The 13,619-nt window shown below is 47.7% G+C and overlaps 13 non-coding genes across 13 annotated transcripts; all 13 read left to right on the forward strand.

Annotated features, from left to right (window-relative positions):
• Positions 1–717: 717 nt before the first annotated feature.
• On the forward strand, positions 718–935 carry LOC138490250 (small nucleolar RNA U3). Its single transcript, XR_011275297.1, has one exon. It is a non-coding gene; the product is annotated as a small nucleolar RNA U3 (small nucleolar RNA).
• An 824-nt stretch (positions 936–1,759) lies between these two features.
• Positions 1,760–1,974, forward strand: LOC138490337 (small nucleolar RNA U3). Its single transcript, XR_011275376.1, has one exon. It is a non-coding gene; the product is annotated as a small nucleolar RNA U3 (small nucleolar RNA).
• An 835-nt stretch (positions 1,975–2,809) lies between these two features.
• Positions 2,810–3,027, forward strand: LOC138489992 (small nucleolar RNA U3). Its single transcript, XR_011275074.1, has one exon. It is a non-coding gene; the product is annotated as a small nucleolar RNA U3 (small nucleolar RNA).
• An 823-nt stretch (positions 3,028–3,850) lies between these two features.
• Positions 3,851–4,068, forward strand: LOC138490276 (small nucleolar RNA U3). Its single transcript, XR_011275320.1, has one exon. It is a non-coding gene; the product is annotated as a small nucleolar RNA U3 (small nucleolar RNA).
• Positions 4,069–4,891: 823 nt separating this feature from the next.
• On the forward strand, positions 4,892–5,109 carry LOC138489993 (small nucleolar RNA U3). The gene has a single exon (XR_011275075.1). It is a non-coding gene; the product is annotated as a small nucleolar RNA U3 (small nucleolar RNA).
• Positions 5,110–5,932: 823 nt separating this feature from the next.
• LOC138490431 (small nucleolar RNA U3) lies at positions 5,933–6,152 on the forward strand. The gene has a single exon (XR_011275460.1). It is a non-coding gene; the product is annotated as a small nucleolar RNA U3 (small nucleolar RNA).
• An 824-nt stretch (positions 6,153–6,976) lies between these two features.
• On the forward strand, positions 6,977–7,194 carry LOC138489994 (small nucleolar RNA U3). The gene has a single exon (XR_011275076.1). It is a non-coding gene; the product is annotated as a small nucleolar RNA U3 (small nucleolar RNA).
• Positions 7,195–8,018: 824 nt separating this feature from the next.
• Positions 8,019–8,236, forward strand: LOC138490183 (small nucleolar RNA U3). The gene has a single exon (XR_011275237.1). It is a non-coding gene; the product is annotated as a small nucleolar RNA U3 (small nucleolar RNA).
• Positions 8,237–9,060: 824 nt separating this feature from the next.
• Positions 9,061–9,278, forward strand: LOC138489995 (small nucleolar RNA U3). The gene has a single exon (XR_011275077.1). It is a non-coding gene; the product is annotated as a small nucleolar RNA U3 (small nucleolar RNA).
• Positions 9,279–10,113: 835 nt separating this feature from the next.
• LOC138489996 (small nucleolar RNA U3) lies at positions 10,114–10,331 on the forward strand. The gene has a single exon (XR_011275078.1). It is a non-coding gene; the product is annotated as a small nucleolar RNA U3 (small nucleolar RNA).
• An 823-nt stretch (positions 10,332–11,154) lies between these two features.
• On the forward strand, positions 11,155–11,372 carry LOC138490349 (small nucleolar RNA U3). Its single transcript, XR_011275387.1, has one exon. It is a non-coding gene; the product is annotated as a small nucleolar RNA U3 (small nucleolar RNA).
• An 823-nt stretch (positions 11,373–12,195) lies between these two features.
• On the forward strand, positions 12,196–12,413 carry LOC138489997 (small nucleolar RNA U3). Its single transcript, XR_011275079.1, has one exon. It is a non-coding gene; the product is annotated as a small nucleolar RNA U3 (small nucleolar RNA).
• An 823-nt stretch (positions 12,414–13,236) lies between these two features.
• Positions 13,237–13,455, forward strand: LOC138490413 (small nucleolar RNA U3). Its single transcript, XR_011275444.1, has one exon. It is a non-coding gene; the product is annotated as a small nucleolar RNA U3 (small nucleolar RNA).
• Positions 13,456–13,619: the final 164 nt, after the last annotated feature.

Here is a 13,619-nt window from a genome sequence, read left to right on the forward strand (position 1 = left end):
ACCAAACACCTTGTGTCGCCCCGGTAAACACAATTGGCCGTGGGCCCTTTTGTGCGCTGCCCTGGGGGACCCAAGCGACAAGTTCCGGCTGTTGCATGCTGGCCTACTTCCATTTCACAAAGGTTAAGCCATTCTGATTTGCCACTGTTTTCCATCTGGCGCAATCCTCGTGCTTCTGTGAAAACAACACTGTACTGCCCCTTTGGGGGATTTGAATCTGCCTATTCAGCTGGGTACTTTTCAGGTCCGACTCAAATGCTTGTCTGGCCAATGCGCGCAATACCCTTCCATCACATGCATTACGTTCTCATAAAAGTCACACCGCCATTGTTAACGTTGCCTCCCACTTATGCTTGCTCGAATTCCACTGCAAAGCTTCCCAGATATTGAATAACACTCATTGCCATCGTAATATGGCCACTCTGTTTACTGAGGCCAGCCTTGGCTGGGCCATGGGAGCCCCTTGTCTCTGTCATCCACACTGACGAATTTTATTGGCTGCTGGTCTTCAATATGTAAATTTACAAAGTACAGGCATTTTTGTCATCTTTTGCCAACGCTATGGAAAGGAAAGGTTTTCTATGGGGTTGCGGGAAAGGTTTTCCTATGCAGAAATGGGGGGGCTTTTTGTTGCCTTTGGGACGATAGACGCTTTCCCACCCTAAGTGAGATGGGTGGCAGCTTCTTCCACCTGCCTGGGCTGCCCTTTGTGCTATTAAGACTATACTTTCAGGGGTCATTTCTATAGTTCTTAACTGAGGAAATGTGTTCGAAAGTGTCTGGTCTTGGCTAACCACGAGGAAGAGTTGAAGTGTTCTCTTCTGAGCGTGAAGCAAGTGGACAGTGTTGCATTTATGCAGCTGCTGTCTGCTATTGATGACCGTTCCTCTCTCCCTTTCAGGAGGGTTGGAGGAAGGGAACACAAACTGAGTGGTTAGCTGCTTATTATTCTGGTGAAAAATAGAGACAGCTCCCCTGTTCTTAGGGTTGCTTGGTGTCTGTGCTGTCGATTATGTGGGTTCTGATTTGTTAGCTGTGCAAATCTCCACATGGACCAAACACCTTGCGTCGCCCCGGTAAACACAATTGGCCGTGGGCCCTTTTGTGCGCTGCCCTGGGGGACCCAAGCGACAAGTTCCGGCTGTTGCATGCTGGCCTACTTCCATTTCACAAAGGTTAAGCCATTCTGATTTGCCACTGTTTTTCATCTGGCGCAATCCTCGTGCTTCTGTGAAAACAACACTGTACTGCCTTTGAAACTGCCTATTCAGCTGGGTACTTTTCAGGTCCGACTCAAATGCTTGTCTGGCCAATGCGCGCAATACCCTTCCATCACATGCATTACGTTCTCATAAAAGTCACACCGCCATTGTTCACGTTGCCTCCCACTTATGCTTGCTCGAATTCCACTGCAAAGCTTCCCAGATATTGAATAACACTCATTGCCATCGTAATATGGCCACTCTGTTTACTGAGGCCAGCCTTGGCTGGGCCATGGGAGCCCCTTGTCTCTGTCATCCACACTGACGAATTTTATTGGCTGCTGGTCTTCAATATGTAAATTTACAAAGTACAGGCATTTTTGTCATCTTTTGCCAACGCTATGGAAAGGAAAGGTTTTCTATGGGGTTGCGGGAAAGGTTTTCCTATGCAGAAATGGAGGGGCTTTTTGTTGCCTTTGGGACGATAGACGCTTTCCCACCCTAAGTGAGATGGGTGGCAGCTTCTTCCACCTGCCTGGGCTGCCCTTTGTGCTATTAAGACTATACTTTCAGGGATCATTTCTATAGTTAACTGAGGAAATGTGTTCGAAAGTGTCTGGTCTTCGCTAACCACGAGGAAGAGTTGAAGTGTTCTCTTCTGAGCGTGAAGCAAGTGGACAGTGTTGCATTTATGCAGCTGCTGTCTGCTATTGATGACCGTTCCTCTCTCCCTTTCAGGAGGGTTGGAGGAAGGGAACACAAACTGAGTGGTTAGCTGCTTATTATTCTGGTGAAAAATAGAGACAGCTCCCCTGTTCTTAGGGTTGCTTGGTGTCTGTGCTGTCGATTATGTGGGTTCTGATTTGTTAGCTGTGCAAATCTCCACATGGACCAAACACCTTGCGTCGCCCCGGTAAACACAATTGGCCGTGGGCCCTTTTGTGCGCTGCCCTGGGGGACCCAAGCGACAAGTTCCGGCTGTTGCATGCTGGCCTACTTCCATTTCACAAAGGTTAAGCCATTCTGATTTGCCACTGTTTTCCATCTGGCGCAATCCTCGTGCTTCTGTGAAAACAACACTGTACTGCCCCTTTGGGGGATTTGAATCTGCCTATTCAGCTGGGTACTTTTCAGGTCCGACTCAAATGCTTGTCTGGCCAATGCGCGCAATACCCTTCCATCACATGCATTACGTTCTCATAAAAGTCACACCGCCATTGTTCACGTTGCCTCCCACTTATGCTTGCTCGAATTCCACTGCAAAGCTTCCCAGATATTGAATAACACTCATTGCCATCGTAATATGGCCACTCTGTTTACTGAGGCCAGCCTTGGCTGGGCCATGGGAGCCCCTTGTCTCTGTCATCCACACTGACGAATTTTATTGGCTGCTGGTCTTCAATATGTAAATTTACAAAGTACAGGCATTTTTGTCATCTTTTGCCAACGCTATGGATAGGAAATGTTTTCTATGGTGTTGCGGGAAAGGTTTTCCTATGCAGAAATGGAGGGGCTTTTTGTTGCCTTTGGGACGATAGACGCTTTCCCACCCTAAGTGAGATGGGTGGCAGCTTCTTCCACCTGCCTGGGCTGCCCTTTGTGCTATTAAGACTATACTTTCAGGGATCATTTCTATAGTTCTTAACTGAGGAAATGTGTTCGAAAGTGTCTGGTCTTCGCTAACCACGAGGAAGAGTTGAAGTGTTCTCTTCTGAGCGTGAAGCAAGTGGACAGTGTTGCATTTATGCAGCTGCTGTCTGCTATTGATGACCGTTCCTCTCTCCCTTTCAGGAGGGTTGGAGGAAGGGAACACAAACTGAGTGGTTAGCTGCTTATTATTCTGGTGAAAAATAGAGACAGCTCCCCTGTTCTTAGGGTTGCTTGGTGTCTGTGCTGTCGATTATGTGGGTTCTGATTTGTTAGCTGTGCAAATCTCCACATGGACCAAACACCTTGCGTCGCCCCGGTAAACACAATTGCCGTGGGCCCTTTTGTGCGCTGCCCTGGGGGACCCAAGCGACAAGTTCCGGCTGTTGCATGCTGGCCTACTTCCATTTCACAAAGGTTAAGCCATTCTGATTTGCCACTGTTTTTCATCTGGCGCAATCCTCGTGCTTCTGTGAAAACAACACTGTACTGCCTTTGAATCTGCCTATTCAGCTGGGTACTTTTCAGGTCCGACTCAAATGCTTGTCTGGCCAATGCGCGCAATACCCTTCCATCACATGCATTACGTTCTCATAAAAGTCACACCGCCATTGTTCACGTTGCCTCCCACTTATGCTTGCTCGAATTCCACTGCAAAGCTTCCCAGATATTGAATAACACTCATTGCCATCGTAATATGGCCACTCTGTTTACTGAGGCCAGCCTTGGCTGGGCCATGGGAGCCCCTTGTCTCTGTCATCCACACTGACGAATTTTATTGGCTGCTGGTCTTCAATATGTAAATTTACAAAGTACAGGCATTTTTGTCATCTTTTGCCAACGCTATGGATAGGAAATGTTTTCTATGGTGTTGCGGGAAAGGTTTTCCTATGCAGAAATGGAGGGGCTTTTTGTTGCATTTGGGACGATAGACGCTTTCCCACCCTAAGTGAGATGGGTGGCAGCTTCTTCCACCTGCCTGGGCTGCCCTTTGTGCTATTAAGACTATACTTTCAGGGATCATTTCTATAGTTCTTAACTGAGGAAATGTGTTCGAAAGTGTCTGGTCTTCGCTAACCACGAGGAAGAGTTGAAGTGTTCTCTTCTGAGCGTGAAGCAAGTGGATAGTGTTGCATTTATGCAGCTGCTGTCTGCTATTGATGACCGTTCCTCTCTCCCTTTCAGGAGGGTTGGAGGAAGGGAACACAAACTGAGTGGTTAGCTGCTTATTATTCTGGTGAAAAATAGAGACAGCTCCCCTGTTCTTAGGGTTGCTTGGTGTCTGTGCTGTCGATTATGTGGGTTCTGATTTGTTAGCTGTGCAAATCTCCACATGGACCAAACACCTTGCGTCGCCCCGGTAAACACAATTGCCGTGGGCCCTTTTGTGCGCTGCCCTGGGGGACCCAAGCGACAAGTTCCGGCTGTTGCATGCTGGCCTACTTCCATTTCACAAAGGTTAAGCCATTCTGATTTGCCACTGTTTTTCATCTGGCGCAATCCTCGTGCTTCTGTGAAAACAACACTGTACTGCCTTTGAATCTGCCTATTCAGCTGGGTACTTTTCAGGTCCGACTCAAATGCTTGTCTGGCCAATGCGCGCAATACCCTTCCATCACATGCATTACGTTCTCATAAAAGTCACACCGCCATTGTTCACGTTGCCTCCCACTTATGCTTGCTCGAATTCCACTGCAAAGCTTCCCAGATATTGAATAACACTCATTGCCATCGTAATATGGCCACTCTGTTTACTGAGGCCAGCCTTGGCTGGGCCATGGGAGCCCCTTGTCTCTGTCATCCACACTGACGAATTTTATTGGCTGCTGGTCTTCAATATGTAAATTTACAAAGTACAGGCATTTTTGTCATCTTTTGCCAACGCTATGGATAGGAAATGTTTTCTATGGTGTTGCGGGAAAGGTTTTCCTATGCAGAAATGGAGGGGCTTTTTGTTGCCTTTGGGACGATAGACGCTTTCCCACCCTAAGTGAGATGGGTGGCAGCTTCTTCCACCTGCCTGGGCTGCCCTTTGTGCTATTAAGACTATACTTTCAGGGATCATTTCTATAGTTCTTAACTGAGGAAATGTGTTCGAAAGTGTCTGGTCTTCGCTAACCACGAGGAAGAGTTGAAGTGTTCTCTTCTGAGCGTGAAGCAAGTGGACAGTGTTGCATTTATGCAGCTGCTGTCTGCTATTGATGACCGTTCCTCTCTCCCTTTCAGGAGGGTTGGAGGAAGGGAACACAAACTGAGTGGTTAGCTGCTTATTATTCTGGTGAAAAATAGAGACAGCTCCCCTGTTCTTAGGGTTGCTTGGTGTCTGTGCTGTCGATTATGTGGGTTCTGATTTGTTAGCTGTGCAAATCTCCACATGGACCAAACACCTTGCGTCGCCCCGGTAAACACAATTGCCGTGGGCCCTTTTGTGCGCTGCCCTGGGGGACCCAAGCGACAAGTTCCGGCTGTTGCATGCTGGCCTACTTCCATTTCACAAAGGTTAAGCCATTCTGATTTGCCACTGTTTTTCATCTGGCGCAATCCTCGTGCTTCTGTGAAAACAACACTGTACTGCCTTTGAATCTGCCTATTCAGCTGGGTACTTTTCAGGTCCGACTCAAATGCTTGTCTGGCCAATGCGCGCAATACCCTTCCATCACATGCATTACGTTCTCATAAAAGTCACACCGCCATTGTTCACGTTGCCTCCCACTTATGCTTGCTCGAATTCCACTGCAAAGCTTCCCAGATATTGAATAACACTCATTGCCATCGTAATATGGCCACTCTGTTTACTGAGGCCAGCCTTGGCTGGGCCATGGGAGCCCCTTGTCTCTGTCATCCACACTGACGAATTTTATTGGCTGCTGGTCTTCAATATGTAAATTTACAAAGTACAGGCATTTTTGTCATCTTTTGCCAACGCTATGGATAGGAAATGTTTTCTATGGTGTTGCGGGAAAGGTTTTCCTATGCAGAAATGGAGGGGCTTTTTGTTGCCTTTGGGACGATAGACGCTTTCCCACCCTAAGTGAGATGGGTGGCAGCTTCTTCCACCTGCCTGGGCTGCCCTTTGTGCTATTAAGACTATACTTTCAGGGATCATTTCTATAGTTCTTAACTGAGGAAATGTGTTCGAAAGTGTCTGGTCTTCGCTAACCCACGAGGAAGAGTTGAAGTGTTCTCTTCTGAGCGTGAAGCAAGTGGACAGTGTTGCATTTATGCAGCTGCTGTCTGCTATTGATGACCGTTCCTCTCTCCCTTTCAGGAGGGTTGGAGGAAGGGGAACACAAACTGAGTGGTTAGCTGCTTATTATTCTGGTGAAAAATAGAGACAGCTCCCCTGTTCTTAGGGTTGCTTGGTGTCTGTGCTGTCGATTATGTGGGTTCTGATTTGTTAGCTGTGCAAATCTCCACATGGACCAAACACCTTGCGTCGCCCCGGTAAACACAATTGGCCGTGGGCCCTTTTGTGCGCTGCCCTGGGGGACCCAAGCGACAAGTTCCGGCTGTTGCATGCTGGCCTACTTCCATTTCACAAAGGTTAAGCCATTCTGATTTGCCACTGTTTTTCATCTGGCGCAATCCTCGTGCTTCTGTGAAAACAACACTGTACTGCCTTTGAATCTGCCTATTCAGCTGGGTACTTTTCAGGTCCGACTCAAATGCTTGTCTGGCCAATGCGCGCAATACCCTTCCATCACATGCATTACGTTCTCATAAAAGTCACACCGCCATTGTTCACGTTGCCTCCCACTTATGCTTGCTCGAATTCCACTGCAAAGCTTCCCAGATATTGAATAACACTCATTGCCATCGTAATATGGCCACTCTGTTTACTGAGGCCAGCCTTGGCTGGGCCATGGGAGCCCCTTGTCTCTGTCATCCACACTGACGAATTTTATTGGCTGCTGGTCTTCAATATGTAAATTTACAAAGTACAGGCATTTTTGTCATCTTTTGCCAACGCTATGGATAGGAAATGTTTTCTATGGTGTTGCGGGAAAGGTTTTCCTATGCAGAAATGGAGGGGCTTTTTGTTGCCTTTGGGACGATAGACGCTTTCCCACCCTAAGTGAGATGGGTGGCAGCTTCTTCCACCTGCCTGGGCTGCCCTTTGTGCTATTAAGACTATACTTTCAGGGATCATTTCTATAGTTCTTAACTGAGGAAATGTGTTCGAAAGTGTCTGGTCTTCGCTAACCACGAGGAAGAGTTGAAGTGTTCTCTTCTGAGCGTGAAGCAAGTGGACAGTGTTGCATTTATGCAGCTGCTGTCTGCTATTGATGACCGTTCCTCTCTCCCTTTCAGGAGGGTTGGAGGAAGGGAACACAAACTGAGTGGTTAGCTGCTTATTATTCTGGTGAAAAATAGAGACAGCTCCCCTGTTCTTAGGGTTGCTTGGTGTCTGTGCTGTCGATTATGTGGGTTCTGATTTGTTAGCTGTGCAAATCTCCACATGGACCAAACACCTTGCGTCGCCCCGGTAAACACAATTGGCCGTGGGCCCTTTTGTGCGCTGCCCTGGGGGACCCAAGCGACAAGTTCCGGCTGTTGCATGCTGGCCTACTTCCATTTCACAAAGGTTAAGCCATTCTGATTTGCCACTGTTTTTCATCTGGCGCAATCCTCGTGCTTCTGTGAAAACAACACTGTACTGCCTTTGAATCTGCCTATTCAGCTGGGTACTTTTCAGGTCCGACTCAAATGCTTGTCTGGCCAATGCGCGCAATACCCTTCCATCACATGCATTACGTTCTCATAAAAGTCACACCGCCATTGTTCACGTTGCCTCCCACTTATGCTTGCTCGAATTCCACTGCAAAGCTTCCCAGATATTGAATAACACTCATTGCCATCGTAATATGGCCACTCTGTTTACTGAGGCCAGCCTTGGCTGGGCCATGGGAGCCCCTTGTCTCTGTCATCCACACTGACGAATTTTATTGGCTGCTGGTCTTCAATATGTAAATTTACAAAGTACAGGCATTTTTGTCATCTTTTGCCAACGCTATGGAAAGGAAAGGTTTTCTATGGGGTTGCGGGAAAGGTTTTCCTATGCAGAAATGGGGGGGCTTTTTGTTGCCTTTGGGACGATAGACGCTTTCCCACCCTAAGTGAGATGGGTGGCAGCTTCTTCCACCTGCCTGGGCTGCCCTTTGTGCTATTAAGACTATACTTTCAGGGGTCATTTCTATAGTTCTTAACTGAGGAAATGTGTTCGAAAGTGTCTGGTCTTCGCTAACCACGAGGAAGAGTTGAAGTGTTCTCTTCTGAGCGTGAAGCAAGTGGACAGTGTTGCATTTATGCAGCTGCTGTCTGCTATTGATGACCGTTCCTCTCTCCCTTTCAGGAGGGTTGGAGGAAGGGAACACAAACTGAGTGGTTAGCTGCTTATTATTCTGGTGAAAAATAGAGACAGCTCCCCTGTTCTTAGGGTTGCTTGGTGTCTGTGCTGTCGATTATGTGGGTTCTGATTTGTTAGCTGTGCAAATCTCCACATGGACCAAACACCTTGCGTCGCCCCGGTAAACACAATTGGCCGTGGGCCCTTTTGTGCGCTGCCCTGGGGGACCCAAGCGACAAGTTCCGGCTGTTGCATGCTGGCCTACTTCCATTTCACAAAGGTTAAGCCATTCTGATTTGCCACTGTTTTTCATCTGGCGCAATCCTCGTGCTTCTGTGAAAACAACACTGTACTGCCTTTGAATCTGCCTATTCAGCTGGGTACTTTTCAGGTCCGACTCAAATGCTTGTCTGGCCAATGCGCGCAATACCCTTCCATCACATGCATTACGTTCTCATAAAAGTCACACCGCCATTGTTCACGTTGCCTCCCACTTATGCTTGCTCGAATTCCACTGCAAAGCTTCCCAGATATTGAATAACACTCATTGCCATCGTAATATGGCCACTCTGTTTACTGAGGCCAGCCTTGGCTGGGCCATGGGAGCCCCTTGTCTCTGTCATCCACACTGACGAATTTTATTGGCTGCTGGTCTTCAATATGTAAATTTACAAAGTACAGGCATTTTTGTCATCTTTTGCCAACGCTATGGAAAGGAAAGGTTTTCTATGGGGTTGCGGGAAAGGTTTTCCTATGCAGAAATGGAGGGGCTTTTTGTTGCCTTTGGGACGATAGACGCTTTCCCACCCTAAGTGAGATGGGTGGCAGCTTCTTCCACCTGCCTGGGCTGCCCTTTGTGCTATTAAGACTATACTTTCAGGGATCATTTCTATAGTTCTTAACTGAGGAAATGTGTTCGAAAGTGTCTGGTCTTCGCTAACCACGAGGAAGAGTTGAAGTGTTCTCTTCTGAGCGTGAAGCAAGTGGACAGTGTTGCATTTATGCAGCTGCTGTCTGCTATTGATGACCGTTCCTCTCTCCCTTTCAGGAGGGTTGGAGGAAGGGAACACAAACTGAGTGGTTAGCTGCTTATTATTCTGGTGAAAAATAGAGACAGCTCCCCTGTTCTTAGGGTTGCTTGGTGTCTGTGCTGTCGATTATGTGGGTTCTGATTTGTTAGCTGTGCAAATCTCCACATGGACCAAACACCTTGCGTCGCCCCGGTAAACACAATTGGCCGTGGGCCCTTTTGTGCGCTGCCCTGGGGGACCCAAGCGACAAGTTCCGGCTGTTGCATGCTGGCCTACTTCCATTTCACAAAGGTTAAGCCATTCTGATTTGCCACTGTTTTCCATCTGGCGCAATCCTCGTGCTTCTGTGAAAACAACACTGTACTGCCCCTTTGGGGGATTTGAATCTGCCTATTCAGCTGGGTACTTTTCAGGTCCGACTCAAATGCTTGTCTGGCCAATGCGCGCAATACCCTTCCATCACATGCATTACGTTCTCATAAAAGTCACACCGCCATTGTTCACGTTGCCTCCCACTTATGCTTGCTCGAATTCCACTGCAAAGCTTCCCAGATATTGAATAACACTCATTGCCATCGTAATATGGCCACTCTGTTTACTGAGGCCAGCCTTGGCTGGGCCATGGGAGCCCCTTGTCTCTGTCATCCACACTGACGAATTTTATTGGCTGCTGGTCTTCAATATGTAAATTTACAAAGTACAGGCATTTTTGTCATCTTTTGCCAACGCTATGGATAGGAAATGTTTTCTATGGTGTTGCGGGAAAGGTTTTCCTATGCAGAAATGGAGGGGCTTTTTGTTGCCTTTGGGACGATAGACGCTTTCCCACCCTAAGTGAGATGGGTGGCAGCTTCTTCCACCTGCCTGGGCTGCCCTTTGTGCTATTAAGACTATACTTTCAGGGATCATTTCTATAGTTCTTAACTGAGGAAATGTGTTCGAAAGTGTCTGGTCTTCGCTAACCACGAGGAAGAGTTGAAGTGTTCTCTTCTGAGCGTGAAGCAAGTGGACAGTGTTGCATTTATGCAGCTGCTGTCTGCTATTGATGACCGTTCCTCTCTCCCTTTCAGGAGGGTTGGAGGAAGGGAACACAAACTGAGTGGTTAGCTGCTTATTATTCTGGTGAAAAATAGAGACAGCTCCCCTGTTCTTAGGGTTGCTTGGTGTCTGTGCTGTCGATTATGTGGGTTCTGATTTGTTAGCTGTGCAAATCTCCACATGGACCAAACACCTTGCGTCGCCCCGGTAAACACAATTGCCGTGGGCCCTTTTGTGCGCTGCCCTGGGGGACCCAAGCGACAAGTTCCGGCTGTTGCATGCTGGCCTACTTCCATTTCACAAAGGTTAAGCCATTCTGATTTGCCACTGTTTTTCATCTGGCGCAATCCTCGTGCTTCTGTGAAAACAACACTGTACTGCCTTTGAATCTGCCTATTCAGCTGGGTACTTTTCAGGTCCGACTCAAATGCTTGTCTGGCCAATGCGCGCAATACCCTTCCATCACATGCATTACGTTCTCATAAAAGTCACACCGCCATTGTTCACGTTGCCTCCCACTTATGCTTGCTCGAATTCCACTGCAAAGCTTCCCAGATATTGAATAACACTCATTGCCATCGTAATATGGCCACTCTGTTTACTGAGGCCAGCCTTGGCTGGGCCATGGGAGCCCCTTGTCTCTGTCATCCACACTGACGAATTTTATTGGCTGCTGGTCTTCAATATGTAAATTTACAAAGTACAGGCATTTTTGTCATCTTTTGCCAACGCTATGGATAGGAAATGTTTTCTATGGTGTTGCGGGAAAGGTTTTCCTATGCAGAAATGGAGGGGCTTTTTGTTGCATTTGGGACGATAGATGCTTTCCCACCCTAAGTGAGATGGGTGGCAGCTTCTTCCACCTGCCTGGGCTGCCCTTTGTGCTATTAAGACTATACTTTCAGGGATCGTTTCTATAGTTCTTAACTGAGGAAATGTGTTCGAAAGTGTCTGGTCTTCGCTAACCACGAGGAAGAGTTGAAGTGTTCTCTTCTGAGCGTGAAGCAAGTGGACAGTGTTGCATTTATGCAGCTGCTGTCTGCTATTGATGACCGTTCCTCTCTCCCTTTCAGGAGGGTTGGAGGAAGGGAACACAAACTGAGTGGTTAGCTGCTTATTATTCTGGTGAAAAATAGAGACAGCTCCCCTGTTCTTAGGGTTGCTTGGTGTCTGTGCTGTCGATTATGTGGGTTCTGATTTGTTAGCTGTGCAAATCTCCACATGGACCAAACACCTTGCGTCGCCCCGGTAAACACAATTGCCGTGGGCCCTTTTGTGCGCTGCCCTGGGGGACCCAAGCGACAAGTTCCGGCTGTTGCATGCTGGCCTACTTCCATTTCACAAAGGTTAAGCCATTCTGATTTGCCACTGTTTTTCATCTGGCGCAATCCTCGTGCTTCTGTGAAAACAACACTGTACTGCCTTTGAATCTGCCTATTCAGCTGGGTACTTTTCAGGTCCGACTCAAATGCTTGTCTGGCCAATGCGCGCAATACCCTTCCATCACATGCATTACGTTCTCATAAAAGTCACACCGCCATTGTTCACGTTGCCTCCCACTTATGCTTGCTCGAATTCCACTGCAAAGCTTCCCAGATATTGAATAACACTCATTGCCATCGTAATATGGCCACTCTGTTTACTGAGGCCAGCCTTGGCTGGGCCATGGGAGCCCCTTGTCTCTGTCATCCACACTGACGAATTTTATTGGCTGCTGGTCTTCAATATGTAAATTTACAAAGTACAGGCATTTTTGTCATCTTTTGCCAACGCTATGGATAGGAAATGTTTTCTATGGTGTTGCGGGAAAGGTTTTCCTATGCAGAAATGGAGGGGCTTTTTGTTGCCTTTGGGACGATAGACGCTTTCCCACCCTAAGTGAGATGGGTGGCAGCTTCTTCCACCTGCCTGGGCTGCCCTTTGTGCTATTAAGACTATACTTTCAGGGATCATTTCTATAGTTCTTAACTGAGGAAATGTGTTCGAAAGTGTCTGGTCTTCGCTAACCACGAGGAAGAGTTGAAGTGTTCTCTTCTGAGCGTGAAGCAAGTGGACAGTGTTGCATTTATGCAGCTGCTGTCTGCTATTGATGACCGTTCCTCTCTCCCTTTCAGGAGGGTTGGAGGAAGGGAACACAAACTGAGTGGTTAGCTGCTTATTATTCTGGTGAAAAATAGAGACAGCTCCCCTGTTCTTAGGGTTGCTTGGTGTCTGTGCTGTCGATTATGTGGGTTCTGATTTGTTAGCTGTGCAAATCTCCACATGGACCAAACACCTTGCGTCGCCCCGGTAAACACAATTGCCGTGGGCCCTTTTGTGCGCTGCCCTGGGGGACCCAAGCGACAAGTTCCGGCTGTTGCATGCTGGCCTACTTCCATTTCACAAAGGTTAAGCCATTCTGATTTGCCACTGTTTTTCATCTGGCGCAATCCTCGTGCTTCTGTGAAAACAACACTGTACTGCCTTTGAATCTGCCTATTCAGCTGGGTACTTTTCAGGTCCGACTCAAATGCTTGTCTGGCCAATGCGCGCAATACCCTTCCATCACATGCATTACGTTCTCATAAAAGTCACACCGCCATTGTTCACGTTGCCTCCCACTTATGCTTGCTCGAATTCCACTGCAAAGCTTCCCAGATATTGAATAACACTCATTGCCATCGTAATATGGCCACTCTGTTTACTGAGGCCAGCCTTGGCTGGGCCATGGGAGCCCCTTGTCTCTGTCATCCACACTGACGAATTTTATTGGCTGCTGGTCTTCAATATGTAAATTTACAAAGTACAGGCATTTTTGTCATCTTTTGCCAACGCTATGGATAGGAAATGTTTTCTATGGTGTTGCGGGAAAGGTTTTCCTATGCAGAAATGGAGGGGCTTTTTGTTGCCTTTGGGACGATAGACGCTTTCCCACCCTAAGTGAGATGGGTGGCAGCTTCTTCCACCTGCCTGGGCTGCCCTTTGTGCTATTAAGACTATACTTTCAGGGATCATTTCTATAGTTCTTAACTGAGGAAATGTGTTCGAAAGTGTCTGGTCTTCGCTAACCACGAGGAAGAGTTGAAGTGTTCTCTTCTGAGCGTGAAGCAAGTGGACAGTGTTGCATTTATGCAGCTGCTGTCTGCTATTGATGACCGTTCCTCTCTCCCTTTCAGGAGGGTTGGAGGAAGGGGAACACAAACTGAGTGGTTAGCTGCTTATTATTCTGGTGAAAAATAGAGACAGCTCCCCTGTTCTTAGGGTTGCTTGGTGTCTGTGCTGTCGATTATGTGGGTTCTGATTTGTTAGCTGTGCAAATCTCCACATGGACCAAACACCTTGCGTCGCCCCGGTAAACACAATTGGCCGTGGGCC

This window comes from Ambystoma mexicanum, chromosome 9 (genome assembly GCF_040938575.1).
Source record: "Ambystoma mexicanum isolate Mex_15411 chromosome 9, UKY_AmexF1_1, whole genome shotgun sequence".
Lineage (NCBI taxonomy): Eukaryota > Metazoa > Chordata > Amphibia > Caudata > Ambystomatidae > Ambystoma > Ambystoma mexicanum.